The sequence below is a fragment of the Squalius cephalus genome, assembly GCF_949319135.1.
Source record: "Squalius cephalus genome assembly, chromosome: 10".
NCBI classification, from domain to species: Eukaryota; Metazoa; Chordata; class Actinopteri; order Cypriniformes; family Leuciscidae; genus Squalius; species Squalius cephalus.
The window spans coordinates 6,942,593-6,961,572 of NC_137131.1; the positions used below are offsets into that span (position 1 = coordinate 6,942,593).

The 18,980-nt window shown below is 37.5% G+C and overlaps 1 protein-coding gene across 2 annotated transcripts in view; it reads left to right on the forward strand.

Annotated features, from left to right (window-relative positions):
* The first annotated feature begins 1,953 nt into the window (after positions 1-1,953).
* grm4 (glutamate receptor, metabotropic 4) overlaps positions 1,954-18,980 on the forward strand; it is a 162,332-nt gene continuing 145,305 nt past the window's right edge. For both annotated transcript variants that reach the window (XM_079883137.1, XM_079883138.1), the window contains exon 1: positions 1,954-2,356. The gene's annotated coding sequence lies outside the window, so the exon portion shown is untranslated. The remainder of the gene's footprint in view (positions 2,357-18,980) is intronic.

Sequence of the window (18,980 nt, forward strand, 5' to 3'; positions counted from 1 at the left end):
GCAGCTTGGCTTCTGAGCAGTAAAGCTTCTTGGCTAGACACCAAAGAGACATGGGCTCTGTCCGACAGGGACAAACACTGCTGCAGGACTGTACTAAATATATCTCTGTATGTGATACTTTAGTACCGGTGTTTTTTTAGCATACTTAGGAGGAATAATAGAAGCTTGTTGGTGACAAAGTTGGTTATTTTATATATACAAAAAAATACATGTTTATATAGCATATCTATATATATAAAACATGTATTTTTTGTAAATGCATATTTATATACACATTTATATTGTATTTGCAAATTACAAATATACTACATATTGTTTTTTTTTTTTTTTTTTCAGGTGATAAAAGGTCACACAATATTTTCTGTTTTTGGTATGTGGAAATGGCAGTAAAAAATATATGTTGACCATAAGTATGCATTTCTCTCCACTAGGTAGTGCTAGTGTACCATTTAAAAATTACACTTTTCTCGGAGATTTCCCAAAATGCCAATAAGCTTTGAATTTTGGACAGTTTAAAACTTAATTGGAGAATTACCATTAACTGTGTCTTAGCTTTACTCACATTCAATTATAGCTAAATGGGCCAAGAGGTAATGCCAAATGTCCTCAGTAAAACATTTATACAAATCCACAGAATTAAATGCAGATGCAAGGAGCAATAAAGGGACTAGAATGAATAAGACAAATATTTAATAAGCAATTAGCTATATATATCTGAATTTTTTTTTTCTTGACACACCAGAAAACAATAGTCCATATCGAGCTCATTTCTAAAAGAAGGGTCTGCAACCCATTCTTTATGTCCACTGATGTAAGTTCGACTGTTATAAATTACTTTGCATGAGTTTCAATGAATATATTTAAATAAAAAAATATCTGCGTAAAACTGATACATTTTACTGTGAAGAGGGTTTAACCTAAAATGTCAGTCTGCCTTTATTAACAACACGAGCAGCAAATTAACAATAGAAAGATATCAGTATATTATGCACTCTACATTAATGATTTTATAATCACAAGCCCCTTGGGGAAATGGTTTGGAAGACACTGACATTGAAGGAATTATGTGAATAAATTAGAATTAAGAATTCACAATGAAATATCCTGGGAGAATGCTCAAATGCAACACTCAACCACCATCCAAATGTAGACGTTGCCTGCCTTTTATTCAAGCCCAGATTTGTACTGACGTGCTTTGAGACTAAATGTGTCCTTAAAAAAACAGCAACACATAAATGGGCATATTTAAAAAAAGTATCCTTCGGGACGTTCTGTATTTTTAGTTCCTCTTTTGCTCACTGCACTGTGGTTATCAATGCCCTGAATCTTTATGCTTTATATTTTACATCTTGCATGTACAAGAAGATGTACAATTGTCTCCAGGACATTTACACTGGGGTTTAAAAGCGTATTCAACTAATTTCCTTTCCAGAGTGAAAAATACAGTAGTACAAACCTTAGGAAACAATCAAGATCAAACAAGACTTCTTTAAAAAGGTCCTACTAGATAATCTGAAAATAATGTTATCCCCTCAACATGGTTGCTTATTCAGTATTTGATTTTTTAGAGCCTTTTTTATTTACAGTAAAAAAGCAGCATACCATAATTTTACTGTAAAAGATACAATGACAATATTTACAGGAGACATTTTGGTGATTGTATATTTTACAGTTCTGTATATTAAATTATACAATTTTAATAAACCAACCTATATTTTAGCAATTAAAATCCATTTGTTGTCCTTCAGGGAATTAATTTATCTAAGTATAGAGTGGTTCATACATTTTAATAACTTTTTAGTCCTTTTTTTTAAAAACTTAAAAATACTGTATATTTGTATTGTATTGTAGTGTGTGTGTGTGTGTGTGTGTGTGTGTGTGTGTGTGTGTGTGTGTGTGTGTGTGTGTGTGTGTGTTTGATCAAATGGAGTGGGCTGTGTGGGCGTTGAACACACTGCTTCGACTGAAGAGCACTGCCTACATCTCAGCACGGCTCTGCTCTCTAGTTATGCTCAGTGCAGTAGGCTACTATCTCTTCAGGTATGAGCTTCTAACACAAGACGCACAATATTTGCCTCTATTGAATGAATGAACACGGAGACTTGGAGAAATGGAAAGTACTTCGGCTCCGAGAGCGTTTCAGCACCACTTTCACTGGACAGCGCAACAGCTTTTCCCACTTGGTATCGTGCTTTGGGAGATTTGCGTGTGATTTCCATACGTGGGGAATGGAGTTTGTCGAATTGGGGGCCATCGTTCAGCAAACGATTAACGAGATACCCAAAAATCTGCAGTCGACTGTGTTTAGGTGATCACACTGGAGGTGTTTGGCAACAGCGGCAGCAGATAGAAGAAGGTGAGTGCATGGAAATGGGTCAACTTTGAACATCTCTCACGGATTCTTTGCAGGAAAAGCATCGCTCGATTCGTTTCGTCGATGTTGATTTGTTGATTTCAGTAGCGACATTTGCTGGTTTACATATAATAACAGCGCAGGCACGATGTTTGTGAGACGTTTGGCTTCAACCTATATTTTGACCAGTAGTGCGGTACTTTGGCAAATCTGACTTTCCTGTGATCATCGGATTTTTTTTTTCTTTTTTTTTTCCGCGTTGCTCTGTGAAAATAGCAGTGTGAAGTTGTGCCCATCACTTTGTTCTAAACAACAGGTTTTTCTGTTGTGCATCAACGCCTTTTAGATTGAATGCATATCACTGATTCATATGCTAATCACCTGTCAAGATTGAATGTTTTTATTAAGGTTTACTGGATAGGTGGGCTTCACTGCAATGAGAATATTTTAACGGAGAATAGGCTAATACTTAATTCTGTCTGACATATTGAATCTCTTGGTCACTTGCAGCTACAGAAATTAGATAGAAGAAGATGGGTCAGTGACATTAGGATGAACAAGATAAGGAGGAGATCTTTTAAAAATGCAATTTAAGGCGAACGTGACAAGTTCTTATCTTTGTACCAAGATAATGCATAAAAAAATGTATGCATAAAAATGCTTGCTATATATATATGGCACGCTGACTTCAATTTGAGGACAAAAATTGAACATGCATGTATAAACTTATTTTATGGCTTTTTTTTTTTTGTTACATGACATCAAAATGTTGGTACATAATATATATATATATATATATATATATATATATATATATATATATATATATATATTAATGGCTTCCATCACTTTCATCCAAAGAATTTCAGCTTTCTAATTATGCTTTTCATTTTCATAGTTTTCATATTTCATAAACAATCTGTGTACAACTAGACATTTTTTAGTGAAAGCACGATGACAATTATCAAAATAACTTGAATTCAGAAATTGAAGCCATGTTTAATCATAGAAATCATTTTTGGATATGTTGCATTTTAACATATCATTTCATAATTTAATAGATGCCGACATCATGTCATTGACCCAGATATAGCCTGTGGAGATCTAGAGGAAGCGAAGATTTTTTATCAGCCTTGCAGATGTCAAACCTTGAGGCCATCTGGACCAGATGGGCTAGTTTAGACAGCATGTTAGATGGGTTTGTATAAACCTCCAAATGCCTTAATACCATTAATGGATGTTTTGGCATTAATAAAAGCTCTTGCTATCTAAATGTGTCTGTAATTGCCACTGGAAATTACCAGAGACAAGTTAAATAAAACACCTGTAAAAGAAAGGAGTTGGGAGGTGTCAGTCAGAGAGAGAGGGCTGCATGGAAGTGGCGGAGCCTTGACTTGTAACTTTGTTCCACAACACCATATGGCATGGCATTGTCAGACCTAATGAGTCAGCTATGTAAAAGCATACACCTACATGATGTGCTTAAACAATGTGTGATGGAGTGCACTGACTTTTGTAGTATGGAGAGGCTGTCGCAGCAATGACTCACTCCCTGGGTCTTTGTGAGAGCGCTACAATCCCATTGATCATAAAGCAGCACCGAGTACTGCATTTCCCTGTTTTGCCACTGCAAAAAGAGTTTTCTGGGGCCTCTGGTTGGGCATCAACATCAGGACCTGCTGTAGAAAAAGGTTGTATAACAGAGAAGCATGTCTCTCTGTATGTACTGTATAGCCTAGTGCAGTATGAAGTCACTTCTTTAGACTTCATTAGTCCAGAGAAGCTTTTAAAGCAATGGAAAGAGCTTTAGCTTGGAACGCTAAGGTCTGGCGATTTCAGACTCCGCCAAGATGGCTCTATTACATAATTGAATGAGCTAATGAACTTTTCCATCACGGCGATAGGGAAGTCAGGAAAACTGGTGCGGTGCCAACTTGTAAAGTTTTGTCCTGTAACAAATTCTGTACTTTTCTCGAGCCACTGGATGACTTCAATTATGAGTCTGATCACGCACCGCCATGTAAGTTCTGCAAGGTAAAAAAAAAAAAAGAGAAACAACACTAGGTTTTATACATTATTCATTCGTTTTCTGAGGACTCATGCTCTGTAAATGCCATTTGACCCTGAGTTTCCTCCGGGTTGAGAGTCTGTATCGGTTAACGTTGTTTATCTCCATCGAGAGCGGCGGACAACACAGGCGGACTGAATAAACTAAACAAGTCATAATGCTCTTCCTTCACCTACTGTCACCATTCTGTTCTATAGGCAGCAAATATGTTTTGAATGATCATACATGGCAGTATGTCAATGTTTGTCATTATTTGCTACTGAATATAGTTAACTGCTCACAGATGGCCAAAAGCTGTTTGTTAGCACCTAAATAACTCTATGAACTGCTTCCATTTTCTAAAGTCCATGTATTAGGAACAACTCATGGTATTTCTGTGGTGTGAAATAGATTGGCAGAGATCCATAAAGCTTTGCTCTGATTTGAGTTTACTTATGAGTAATGGTCATGAGCTACAACCGATAATGACGCTGCAATTAGATTCAGATTAAATGTAATTCAGATTGACTACTGATGTTGGAGGGTTGGCATTACGCTACCAGAAATGATTATAATGATGCTTCGTTTTGGATCTGAACTCTTGCTTGATAAAGAAATAGAGGATTTTACATTTTATTTGAAATGATAATGAGTATATTTTTAACATTGCTGAGGGTGGTTAATGGCAGGCCTAGTTTATTCCAATGCACCAGTCAGGGGATCACACTGTGATATGATATGATGTGGGAATTCAGTCTTTGTATTTTCACTGTTGCTATGAATGTTGTATTTTTAAATCTGTTGCCTGCTGTTCAGGGCCAGAGCTCAGGCCTAGATTGAATATCACAGTTTGAATGTGGAAAAATTTGTCATGCATGTGGATAAAACTATTGTAATGTCTGTTTTTCAGCTTCTGTGCATGTGCTAAAGTCGCCATCGTTGGCCAGAGAATGAACGGCCTTCTTTAAGTTCAAAAACCTTTGCTTGAGGAAGTTCGACCGATATCGCAACTTAATTACTTAAACCAACTGACTAAGCATAAAAACACATTCTGACTCAATTTAGCCCTGTGTCAGAGGCTCCTGCTTATGGATTTTCTGCCCACATTATCTGATGACACCCTCCGGCACAGAGGGCTAGAAGAGGAGACAGTGTATTGAGTGTAGTGTGATAGCCTTTAGCAGGTCATCGCCTACATCTGTTTTTCACATCAGCACAGTTCAGAGTGGCATGACTTTATCAGATGCAGACTCCCCCTCTCCTTTTCTTGCGATATCTCTCGCCTCTATTTTTCGCCCTCGCCTTCACAGGCTGGGTAAATTCAGTGTCTGCTGTAGACTTGTGACATGAGATCATTTAAATTAAGATCATTGCCCAAATATTAACAGGTCTTGCATATTTAAAGCGATGCAAGCTGCAACATGACAGTTTTAGTCAGAAGCGTGTTAGCCGTGAAGATTCACAGCAAAAATTGCTGTCAGGAAAATTAAATAATAAAATGAGTCCGATTTATGCTTTATTGACTCTTTCCCCGTCAGCGTTTAAAAAAAACATTGCCAGTCACTGTCAGCGTTTTTGATTATTTTCTCAAAACTTTCATGGCCTCTAGAATATTTTGTTGAATGAATATCTGAACATGCAATATGTTGAAAGAATGAACAGAGCCTCTTCTTAAAAACCCCCCAAAAAAGCTTCATGCAGTCTTTTTTTCAGTCAAAACTGGGAAAGTTTCATTAAAAAAGCAACATATTAAGCAAAAAGCTGAGAAAATCGTGTTTTTTCTCAAAGACTACGTCCAAATAGCATATACGGGCTGCGCTTAACTTTTAGACAAACTCCCCTAAGCACTAATCCCCGCCGCCATTTTGAAGTGCTTTTAACTTCGTCAAGTGCATGAGGGAAGTTTATTAGGACAGATTGAGGGAGCGAGTCTACTCAATATGTACACTTCAGGCAGATCCATAGACCACAATGCAACACGAAAAAACAATAGTGAATAATAAATAAGCTCCATTGCGGATTCCAAGTGATCAAGGGCTTAGGGTGTTCCATTTAAACACATTGCTAGTGTTCCACCAGTAGTGAGCACTTGTGTAATGTGAGCAATGACGTACATCCGAGTGACTGAGACGTTAGCGAGAGAGGGGCAGAACATCTTGGCTAAAGTGACACGAGAATGAACCTCATTGTCTTGTAACTAATGACAGAAATTTCATTTTTGGGTGAACTAACAGTTTAACATGTTTCTGTTCTTATTGGATAGATTTCCATTGAAAAAAATGTGTCTTTTGTAATCTATAATTAAAATAATATTTAAACTTTTTCAGCTTCTGAACCGCTCACATAAGCTGTCCTGGCTATTGCTTAATATTAACTGATAGCCAAATAGCTATTAAGGCTTTGTTTTTGCACCATCGTGGTATGAAAATGCTCACTTTTCACAATGCAATCATTTCCCGATAGATAAAATCATCTCCCGTCTTACATATATTTCGTTTTGAATATCCTGTTTCATCGTAAATATGTGACATTATGGACGCAAAATGGGTTTGCGAATGAATGCCTTTTCACACTGAGTTTAAAACAAGCAATTTTCTTCTCAGTTAGATTCATCTCGGTGTAATGATGTTTAGGTACTTTTACTCAACAACAAGACCTAGATATTCATTAAAAGAGAGATTGGTTATAATAGAAAATAGCTCAGTGCTTCAGTATATGATTGCGTAAGTGTGTAATGAGACATATTGGGTCATATTGAGTGTCTTCAGTCCAGACCATCTGCTTTAGGCGACCCTGGCCAACTGCTCGAAGACTAGGGGGAGCGCAGCACTAGTGTCGTCGCCGTCCCCGACCGCGTTTCTCAATCCACAGCATACACAGCAAAAATGTTCCTATGTGCTCTATTACAGCAAATGGGCCGTGTAGTGTTTTGGGTAAGAGGATCTGTGGCACAAGATCGTACCCCCCCAGAGGAACTCAATGGACTGTATGAAACAGAGAACTCAGTAGTCTGGCTTGCGCTCTGCATCGGTTCATTTCAGAGCGATGGTTGCAGGGTATTGTCCACCTCTCTGGTGAGAGCCAACTCATTAGGCCCGTTTGTGCATGGCCGTCGGGATGCGAGGCACGTGCGTCTCTTCAGAAGTGCTCCACTTTCTCCAAATTTTCTGTTAAATCATCTTTGTTTGCTCGACTGCACTGAGGAGCTTGATTTAGGACTTGCTTGAAAAGCAAAAAAAGATATTTTTGGTACCCACAGTGATAAATGGTGTGTAAATGGTCATTAGTCATTTGGCAGAACAGTGACAAAAAAAAAACAATGACAGGCAAATTAAGAAGAGGCAATAAATCATGTTACACTTTAAATACTTGAGATCGTCTGCATAGAAATGGTATCGGTATAATCAAAATATTTTATAAATGTCAAATCGTACGATTGAATGAGAATATATACAGTGGGCTCCATGAAAATCTAAGAGTAAGTGTTTTTTTTTTAAAAGATAAGTAAAATGAGGACACAATATTGAATATTCTGTGTTTTCTTGATCACTAATCAAATAAACAAATTTGTGACATTGATCATGTGGTCTTTTGTATATAAAATTCTCAATTCTCTAGATTGCATTCTCAGATCATGATAAACTGTATGGATCATTATGTTTTGCACAAACCTGTAGGTTTCATGTCAGCTTGAGTTCTGCTGTTGTTAAAGAGGACCTATTATGCTTTTTTACATTTCGTTACAACTTTCATTAGTGTGTAATGTTGTGATGTAGTTTGAGCATAAAAAAGATCTGCAGTTACAGAGCACAAAGTCACTCCAAAAGGGAGTTATTCATGTAAACAGCCCCTAAACTAAATTAATAACTAATGTTTTTTACAACGAAAATGAATCAATGATGAACTTACTTCAACCAGACTGGGACTTTCTTCTAGAGCTGCTGTAGAGCCAAAACAATCTTTGTTGCATTAATTTAATCACTGTAAAGCTGCTTTGAAACAATCTGTATGGTAAAAAGCACTAATATAAATCAAGGTGACTTGACTGTATATCAGTAAGCACTGTTTCTGAACTCCCTGAAACACCTCGATTGTAGTCTTCAGTTTTCTTCAACGTAGATCACAATATTCCTCATTTAAATAATTCATACAAGAAAAAAAAAAAGAAAAAAAAAAGAGTTAGTCAGTAGTGTGTTGAAACTCATGGTTAGGTTAAGGGGCGTGACATTTCCGAAACACACTCGTTTGACCAATGACAACACACTAGTCCAGCCGACCAATTAGACCACATTGCACTTTTCGGAAAAAGGGGCTTCATAGAGACCGGAACAAAACAGAGTGTTACTGAAAGCCTAGGAAGAGAGGTGCTGCAGCAATGTAAAAAAAATGAACATTTAAGCATGAAAACCTATTCTAGTAAACGTAAATACGCTGATTATGAAATTCATGTAAAGTTTTCATTTTCATCATCATATAATTTATAATGTGTAATAGAGGGAAGCTAGTAAGAGCTGTGCGTGTAAACCTCAATCCCCGGCCTGAAGGACGCACTAGCAACTGACGCTAGAGACTGTGGTTCCTTGTCGGAAGACGCCAGTTCGAATCCTGCTCGGAGCGGGTCAAGTAGGACTTTTGTAAGTACAAATACAAAATTGGACTTTCATCAGAAAAGAATGCAAAATATATGATTCACTCAGTCAAAATATCAGTTTTATACAACAGTTTATCATCATCTGATTGGCTGTATGCTGTAATTTAGCCTCTGGAGTAAAACTCACCATTAACCCACCTGAGGAGATTCTGTGCTGTTGTATTGATCTTTGCCCTTGCTACCCACATAGCATGAATTACCCAGAGCAAAGATCTTTATTAGCCCAGCCCACACAAATCCTGCAGAGTGATTTTAGCTATATTCTACATATTCCTTCAAGATATTCAAGAAAGCAATGCAACAGTGCCTGCGTCCTGCGGAGACTTTGTGTCTGCCGAACGGTCCCTTATGTCAGGTTGAGCGGCGGACCCCCGTATGAGCGCCTCATGTGAAATGGTGTGTGAAATGAACACATTTATAACTAGCCCACCAGCATCATGCTCATTCCTGGGCTGGGGCAGACTTACAGCCAAAGACTCGCTGTCCTGACACTGCCAATTGGATCATATTCTCCCTCCTATCTCACGCCGCCAGATTATGTATTTCCTTTTTGTCTCTGACTCCAGGGGTGAGGGGCCTCATGTAGAGGTTAAATGAAAACGATCAGCTCCTCGCCCACCATCTGAAGCGAATCCACGGTGACTGGGAACACGGACATCACTATATGCTTTATAGAGCAAGCGAGCGTCATTCACACTTGCGCTTTCAGTGCGTCAACTGAACTGTTGCGATAAGTGATTCCCCCCCCCCTTTTTTTTTCTTTTTCATACAACTCACTTGATATGTCTTCCCTAAATGGAAGAGAAGGTCTTTCGCCACAAAGTGGGACTGTTATGAAATCACTGACCTACCTACAGTAGTTACACGACTAGTCCCTGGCTTTTGTACTATAGCCCTGAATCATATTTTCTTTTTCTTTTTTGTTTTATGCAAATTTATTTATCCATTGGCTGTGTTTTAATACCCTTTCTACTGTATAAGTGTGATGTGACAATTTACAAAATAGTTTTTTCTTACCCTCAAGTTGTTCCAAACCTGTATGAGTTTCTTTCTTCTGTTGAACAAAAGAAGATATTTTGAAGAATGTTGTTAGCTGACAGTAGCCATTGACTTCCATAGTATTTTTTTTCCTACTATGGAAGTCAATGGCTACCATCAACTATTTGATTAACAACATTCTTCAAAATATCTTCTTTTGTGTTCAGCAGAATAAAGAAACTCATGCAGGTTTGGAACAACTTGAGGGTAATGATGACAACATTTTCATTTTTGGGTAAACATTTTTGAGGTTTTTTTTTATAAATAATTCATATTTTTTTTTTTTAAATTAGGGTTGTGTGAAATTCATGTTGATTTTTGGACACAGTAACTCGTTTGTAACTTGGTGCTGGCCCTGGCTTACACTTACATTTCATTGCAATTCTGCAGTTCAAATGAAATTCAAATTAAGTCACTGAGATGAAATTCAAAAGCATTCTCGACTCTGAATGGCACATAATCCTGGTATGTGTATGTAACAGAAACTGCTGAATGTAATAAGGAAATCTCTTTTGTTATATCAATATTGGTTAAAGCCACATGACTTCAATTTTAGAATTACCAGACACCTTTTTTGTTTTAGTTGTTTACAAGCCTGTTGGGCTAATTTAATGTTTTATACTAAGAACATTTTCAGTATAGTTGAGTCATGCTATATCTCTGATGTCTAAAATTGAGCATGGGCTCAGCTCCTCATGTTGAGTCTAGTCATGCTCCTGACCTACATCAAATGTTCTTTGCGTTTCCTCTATCTTCTTGAAGTGAGCAAAAAAGCAAGAGTCAATCTCTCAAATTCACTAGATGTAACAGAATGGCAGAAGTTGGGGCAAAAATAATGAAAGCAGCTCTTGAATGTGAGCCCAGCCCTGATGGCGAACTCGAGCCGGTGAACTGATAGCGGCAGTTTGTTCTCTTTCACCTTCTGATTTCGCTCTACAAACCCACAGTTGGGGAGGAGTTGCCTCTTTCAAACCTAACAACTCTAACAATGCTCATTAAGGAAATAGAGAGGACATGCTTCCATACTCTAAAACTCTAAACCCAAGCTTTGATAATGAGATGTAATTATTTACTTTGAGCTGCCCCAATTAATAATGCATGGTCTGCAACCTAGAGAGAAGGGTTACGCTATAATTCTCCACCAGAGCTGCTTTATGAAGCCTGGTAATTTTTATGAGTGTACTAGGAAAAAGGCTTCTCCTATGTTAATGAATCCCTTAGCTTTCTTCCCAAGCCTCCCTCTTTGCATGTGCACGCACTTCTGCAGACCTTAGTCAGGGTAGATGCCATTTTTAATTTCACACAATAAAAATCAATGCTGTGAGGGATAGATGTAAAGTCCCTTTAGGTAACTGTATTAAGATTCTAAGGTACATTTTTTGGAAAGATTTATTTTCCATGTAGTGTCGGTTGAACATTCAGCACTACAAGAATACAACCCGTTGAATACGCTGCGCATCAATATTCCCTCTAAACTGCATGCATGTTGCTCCCGCGCAAATCTGCAGAAGGCAGGCTAAAAAAATATGTGGGAAAAAGCAAGAGATTTCTTGAATCAGACCTAAATGAACGGGCAGCATTTCAATTGGAGCACATCCGAATGTCCATTGATTTTCCTTTCTTTTTTTTTCTCACTGAAACCGGAGCTGTGAGAATTTCTGTATCCACAAACTGTGCGAGAAATTCATAGTGGCACATTTAGAAGCCCAAAGAGGTCATGCATTATTGCCATGAAATAATAATAATAATAATAATTATAAAATAATAAAATTCTTAAATTGTTAGTTTTTTTCTCTCAAAAAACAGTAATATTATTATTTATTTTAATATTTTGATGTCTTCATTATTTTATTGGATTCTATATATATACTATTTTAAACAGATGCCACAATAGTAATAGACATGCATCAACTGATCTGATTGAATTTGGGTAGGGGAAATCATTTTACAGAGGCTGGAAAAACCTAAGATGAGTGCGCCGACATTCTAATTGTAGCTTTTCTTTTAAGGTTTATTTATAAGCTTGATATATTTAGAAGAAACTATGAATGATGTTGTGATGGTTTCTATGAGAAACAGTGATGAGATTTGGGAAATAACCTAATTATTCTATGAAAAAGGCTGTTTAGTTGCTGGCCCATTTTATCTACCCCAGGCATTGAATTCAGTATCTCATATTTATATTTTATGAATGCAGTATCCATAGATGAGCTTGTACCCACACAACCAGCACACACATACTGATATACATAAATCAGCATTTTTATTACAGCAGTTATTAGTTAAAAATTACAATTATACATAAAAGAAATGATAAAGACTAGTTATGAGGAACATTACATTAAAATACACACTATTTTTGTGTGTGTGTGTGTGTGTGTCTCATACACTAAGATGCACACTCACAAAGGTAACTATGAGCTAGTGTGTCTTAAGGGAAGTTGTATTTTAAAGTCACCATGAAATCAATATGGATTTTTTTTTTAATGTAATATTGCAGTATTTATTATAAATGATTTATCCGTGCACTTTGTTATTTTTATTATTATTGTGCCCTCGTAATCTTTAATAAAACTAACCTCTCCTTCCTTTTGCAGCAACGCCTCTTCTCTTCTTTGATGATGTGTTTACTGGTGTGAGGGCGGGACAACCTGTCACTCACATCATGACATCACACAGCAATAGCAAACCACAACCATCCAATCAATTCCTCATGGACAAAATCAAGTCCCGCCCTACATTTGTTCTTGTTCGAGAAGCCATTTCACTCAAATATATAAGTCACAATAGGGAAAAAAAGACTATCGAAACTTCCGTTTAATGTCATATCAGTATCACTTTATTTAGCAGTCCTGTTTCACATATGTTAACACATTTATAGTAGTTGATTTCTTGTAATGCATGCTATACATTAATGTAGACATAATTATAATAAATTAAAAGAGCGTCTGTTTCTTTATTGACGGTAATGGTTTTGCTGTATAATTTCACTCCAATTTCACCTGAGCACAGCGCTGTTGACACGGAGTGGGACGTCTGGCTTTGATTTATATTTTTATATTACTTTTTAAGGGGTGTTGCTGAGCAAGATTAGAAATTAGACAAAACATTGCTGTACAGTACATCATTCACAGCCTCGTCAAATGAAATATTATGTCTACCCTAACTAAGATCTATTGAGATAATCCTTCTGAGGAAGAACGCACTCTGTATGAAGATGTGTTACAGATTCAGATGTGTCTGAAGACATCTCTGGATTGGCTAGCCTGCTGGAGTCCATACATGTCTCAGCAACACTGTGTTGTTAATGATTTGTATACTCTCACTCTCCGGCACTGCAGTACATGAAGATGGTTGCTGCATCCATGGGGCGTCATCCCATCACTGCATATATCACTCAGTTCTTCCTTTGTTTATCAGTGTTTCTGCCGAAGCACAGCTTCAGGGGCTGTTCTCTGATCTTTTCCTGGCCCAAAGAATTACGTCAGACCTGTGTTGAGGGAATCATGGCGCTGTAGGTGAGACCAGGATGAGCATCATTCTCTTACCTCGAATACATTCTGCAGGCGTCCAGCAAGTGCTTGTTATAGTGTTTCTGTTGGATTTACAGAACGTGTCCTCACACCTTCCTCACAAAAGCACACGGCATCTGACTATTCCACTTATGCGGCCAGTTCTTGATCCACACAATGGAAGAATATATGAAACATAAGGAAAGGAAAAACTCAAGGGGAGATGTCAAAACTCTTTTCGTTACTTACAATATATTTACACCCTTTCACGCTGTTCACAAATAGAAAGAACCACAAGAATACAAATTACCTGAGGAGCCGCACAACCAAAAGCAATAAAACAAAAAGAGATCTATCTGAGAGAATTTAGAAATCCCTATAAACAAAAAATACACACGCTGCTCCCTCACTACCTGTCTAACAAAACCCAGGAGAAAAAGAAAAACCCCAAATAAAAGGAAAAGAAGTGCTATCAGGCTGCTTCTTATTGGAGTGATTTTGTTTTGAACATTATATACTGGATAACATTTAGCATTAGCAGTAATATTATTAAAATGGGCATTATCACAATGTCTCACTTTTAAACTAAAGCAATCCATACTTTAAACAAACGAGACACTTGGAGATAGAGAGAGAGTGTGTGTGTGTGTGTGTGTGTGTGTGTGTGTGTGTGTGTGTGTGTGTGTGTGTGTGTGTGTGTGTGTGTGTGTTTTAACAAAATGTGATATAATTATTGAATGATGCTGCTGTACATAGTTCAGTCATGAAACTCTAGAGGGCGCAGGCTGATATGTAATTTAAATGCAAATCACATTACCACAAGGCACAAGCTAATTGGCCTCTGCTCATCCTGCAGCCAATGAGCTTTCTGCTCAACATTTAAACAGTTGGTTAGTGCTTGCTGTAGCAATTTGCCGTGCGCTATCAGAGTTCCTCTGAAACCCTCCACCTCCCCCAGCTCCACCTGCCTAGATTAGCTACAAGATTTTTGTATGCCTATTAATGCAGCAGCAGCAGCAGCATATCTTACATGCTAACAGCAGCATATCTGTATATATTAGCAGTAGCAACAGCAGCAATGATCAATAGCAGAAGCATAGCAGAACTAGTCCACCAAGACAAAATTAACATAGCCATATTCAGTAACATGCTAAAACTATTTAGAGAGTTGCCATGGTTGAAATATATACATATATAACACAAAACAACAGCATTTTATTTTTTAAATTAATGTATTTATTAGCAACATTTTATTTTAGCAACATCTTCAAAAATATATATTTAGCTAAATGCTGAGTTTACTATGATATTTTCTAGTGTTATTGGTGGCATTTTGTATACTGATATAATATTATTTAAAGCTATCATCCTAATTGAGATCTGTGTTGCTTTTATGCCCGATAAATACTCTGATTGCACATGGAGTGTAGTGAGTGTGGTGTTGTGAACCTGCTTGTATATATTTATAGAAAACAACTATGCAGATTTTTAATGTGACCAGAAAGCACTTGTTTACTGCAATCCAATATTTCCTGCTAGTCATTCGCTTCTCCTCATCTATCTGTATATACAACCAGGGTCGTAACCCTTGTATTACAGTTAAAAGTCAACAAGTGCTTTACTCCCCAAAGCAAGTGAGGTTTAAGTGCATTTCCGTTGAAGACAATTGTTACAGCCCTGTCCCTGTTTTTTTAACTTTAGTTTCTTTTGTGAGAATTCTAGGACCGACTCCTCCTTGGTGGGCGGGATTGCCCTAATGAAAACCTGCTGCACCTGTGGCAACCTATTTAAGGAGATCCTGGATTTTGTCTAGTTCTCTCTCATTTTTGTTTGGTGTCTTTGTTTGAAGAGTGGGTTTTTGAGTTTTTGTGCCCCCATATGATTTTCACGACTCTACAAACCACATTTCCAACAGTTTATTGATTTGAGGTTGTTTTGATATTTACTATTATAACCTAATGTTTTGACCCTAGACATTACACATATATTTTCTCTATTGAAACCCATCTTGTGAATTGTCCTCTTTATGTTATGACTTTGAGCCGGGCCGTAACATAAATTGGAGCCTCGTCCGGGATAAATTATGGTTTGGAGTTGGGGTTTTATTTGTTGTGTGTGTAAAAGGTTACTGGATTCTTAGAGATCTCTGGTTAGGTAGAGTGGTCCAGCTGGGTTGCTAGTCAATCCTTCCAATGGCACAGTGTTAGTTTTTTTAGTTTGTTATTTTTTTAAGGTATCCCGGGTTTTTGGGGTACACTATTCAGGGCCTGGTTTTTGCCAGGTGACATGAAGCTCAGCGTCTAAAGTGGCCCCGAGCCTGGTAAGCCTTTGAAGATTAGAGAGGTTTTTTTTTTATATAGTGCACTGGATTTGTTCTCTAAGATATCCATGTTCATTGGTGTGGTCTTTAGCATCAATGATTAGTTTTAGGGACTTGTGAAATGATGTTTTGTTTGAGAGAGCAGAATTTTTCTCATCCCCACTTTCTTCAAGTTGGTAAGTAATTTTGCATCAGTAACCAAAGTTGTTACATTGAAAGAAAAAAAAAAAAGTTGCATCCTTAAATTTAAGTTCAAGCAACTTGGATGTTTAATTCATTACAACTTGAATTCATCAAACTGACTTAAAAAAAATGACTTGAATCTTGTATAAATAAAAAAAAAAAGTTGACATTCTGACGAGTTAAAGTAATGTAAAAACATATCTTGTCATAACTTATTGATCATAATTTTTTTACAGTGTAGGCATGTTGATGTTTTATTTAACATGCAGTTTTAAGGTAGCATGATTGGTTGTTGAATGTGGTCAGCAATTTAGGCATGATTTTGTGACTTATGCGTTGGTCTCTTTTAGTAGGAGTACTATATTGTTAGCATGTTACCAGTAGAGAGGGTTTTGTTAAACCTTTTTAGTGTTCGGATAAGTGAATTACATGTTAATTGGTGTAGATTAAATTACCATTGTGGAAATGGAGTTGTTCATAAATTTAAATGTTTAAATGTTTTTTTTCTGTGAAATATATTTGAAAGGATATTGTGGTGTTTTTGAGAACTCCTAAGATAGCTACTGTTTTGAAGGTGTAGAGTTTAGCCATGGCTTCTAATGTGGGAGATTTTTTTGAAAGAACTTCTGAGGAAACACTTGAAAAGTGCACTAAAGAGCAACTGTTGCTGGTTGCTGCTCATTATGATATAGAGCTCACTAGTGCTGATAAAAAAAAAAAACTTAGAGTTGATCTTAAAAAGTTTAAAGGGCACTATAGAGAAAGTTTTTGGTGCAAAATTACAGGAGCCAGGTATTATTGTGACAGTGAAGTAAAGCTGAAAGAGATGGCGTTACGAGAAAAAGAGTTAGATTTGGAGATAGTGAAGTGTCGTGTAGAACAAGAGCAAATAGCTTTGAAGAAAGAGTTGCAGGGAGAACATGAGTTGAGGAAATTGGAGGGACAGGAAAGGGAGCGCGAGCGTGCTTTTGTCCTTAAAAAAAAAATGGAGTTGGAGTTGGCAGGTAGGTGACCTGAGGGTCAACCGCCTGTTTCACCTTTTGTGGTTCCCTCCGAGTCTTCTCAAAGGGTAGAGAAAGTTTTTGATATTGGGAAGCATATTAAAATGGTTCCTCCTCTTTCTGAAAAAGAGGCAGATCTCCCACTTTGAGAGAGTTGCTACTTCACTGAAGGGGCCAAAAGAGGTTTGGACGCTGCTTTTACAATGTGTGCTTACGGGTAAGGCTCAAGAAGTTTATTCAGCATGTAGTTTAGAACAGAGTACTGTATATATATGATACTGTTAAAACCTCTATCCTTCATGCTTATGAGTTAGTGCCCGAAGCATATCGTCAACGTTTTCGAAAAAGGAAAAGGAGAACATGTTTGATAGGTGGTGTGCATCTAAGCAGGTTGAGACCAAAGAACAGCTCACGGACTTGGTTATTTTAGAGGAGTTTAAGAATTGTGTCCCAGAAGGTCTGGCTACTTACTTGAATGAACAGAAGGTTTCCAAATTGAGTGACGCAGCAATCATGGCTGGGTTTGCTCTAACCGATATTTGAAAACAGTGGCCTAGAAAGAAACTACTATCCGGGTCAAAGTAAGTTGACTATGGCAGGATCTAGTTCTGTTCCACCCTCTCCTAGTAAACATGATGCAGTTCCTGCTAGGGCAAATATGACTTGTTTTTATTGCAAAAACCCAGGGCATAAGATATCTGAGTGCTTTGTTCTCAATAAGAAAGCGAAATCTACCAAGCCAGCAGGGTTAACTACTCCAAGCCATTTTCTCTTTCTGTCAAGTGATGACTGTGATCACAATCCTTTAGTCTTTTTACAGCGGAGTTGTACAGTACCACCAACCAACGCTTGAGATGGAGTTTGTTTCTGCAGTCATATCCTCTACAAATTCATCCCATTAAAGGAAAGGAGAATGTTTTAGCTGACGCCCTGTCTCGTGGGTAATGTCATGCTGCCTGCGACCTTTGGTCAATTTCTAATTGGGGATTCTTTCATAACTGTGGCCCTTTGTGAGTGGTAAATTCCCATTTTGAGTAGGTGTCTCTTTCTCTTTTGATATAAATTGATATGTTGTAGATTTATTGATTTGAGGTTGTATTGATATTTCCTATTATTAACTTGTGTTTTGACCCTAGACATTATTTATTTAACTTTAAACAAACCTATATTTTCTCTATTGAAACCCATCTTGTGAATTGCCCTCTTTGTTATGACTTTGAGCCGGGTCGTAACATAAATTGGAGCCTCGTCCGGGATAAATTATGGTTTGGAGTTGGGGTTTTATTTGTTGTGTGTGTAAAAGGTTATTGGATTCTTAGAGGTCTCTGGTTAGGTAGAGTGGTCCAGCTGGGTTGCTAGTCAATCCTTCCAATGGCACAGTGTTAGTTTTTGAAGTCTTTGTTATGACTTTGAGCCGGGTCGTAACAACAATGCACTCTGAAATAAAGATACGCATTTGATAAAATGTAAATCAGAGCTGACAGATAGGAAAATCCTTAAGTAATTTAACATGTTAATGCATTTCTGTCATATTTCAGAACATGGCTCACTCATTTGGTATTCAGCTCCTCCAGCTGCATGATATCTGACAGTGATAATGGTAAAATGGCAAACTCCCCGAGGATATTAGATAGACATGCATACACTCTCTCACACACATACTGGGGGAGAGGCAGCAAAATGAGTGATGTTTGAAAGCTTATGGCTGCACAACGTGGGTGTTTTCTCTTTGTCTTTCCCACGGGGGATGCTCTTGTTGTGTTGCGGGGGTAGCTTCTGCTCTTAGATGATTGAAAAGCACCATCTTAATCCATAAAAAACAAGCTCTTTCACTTTCCCTCCCGTCAGGATATGCATACCAGTGGCATGCCAGTG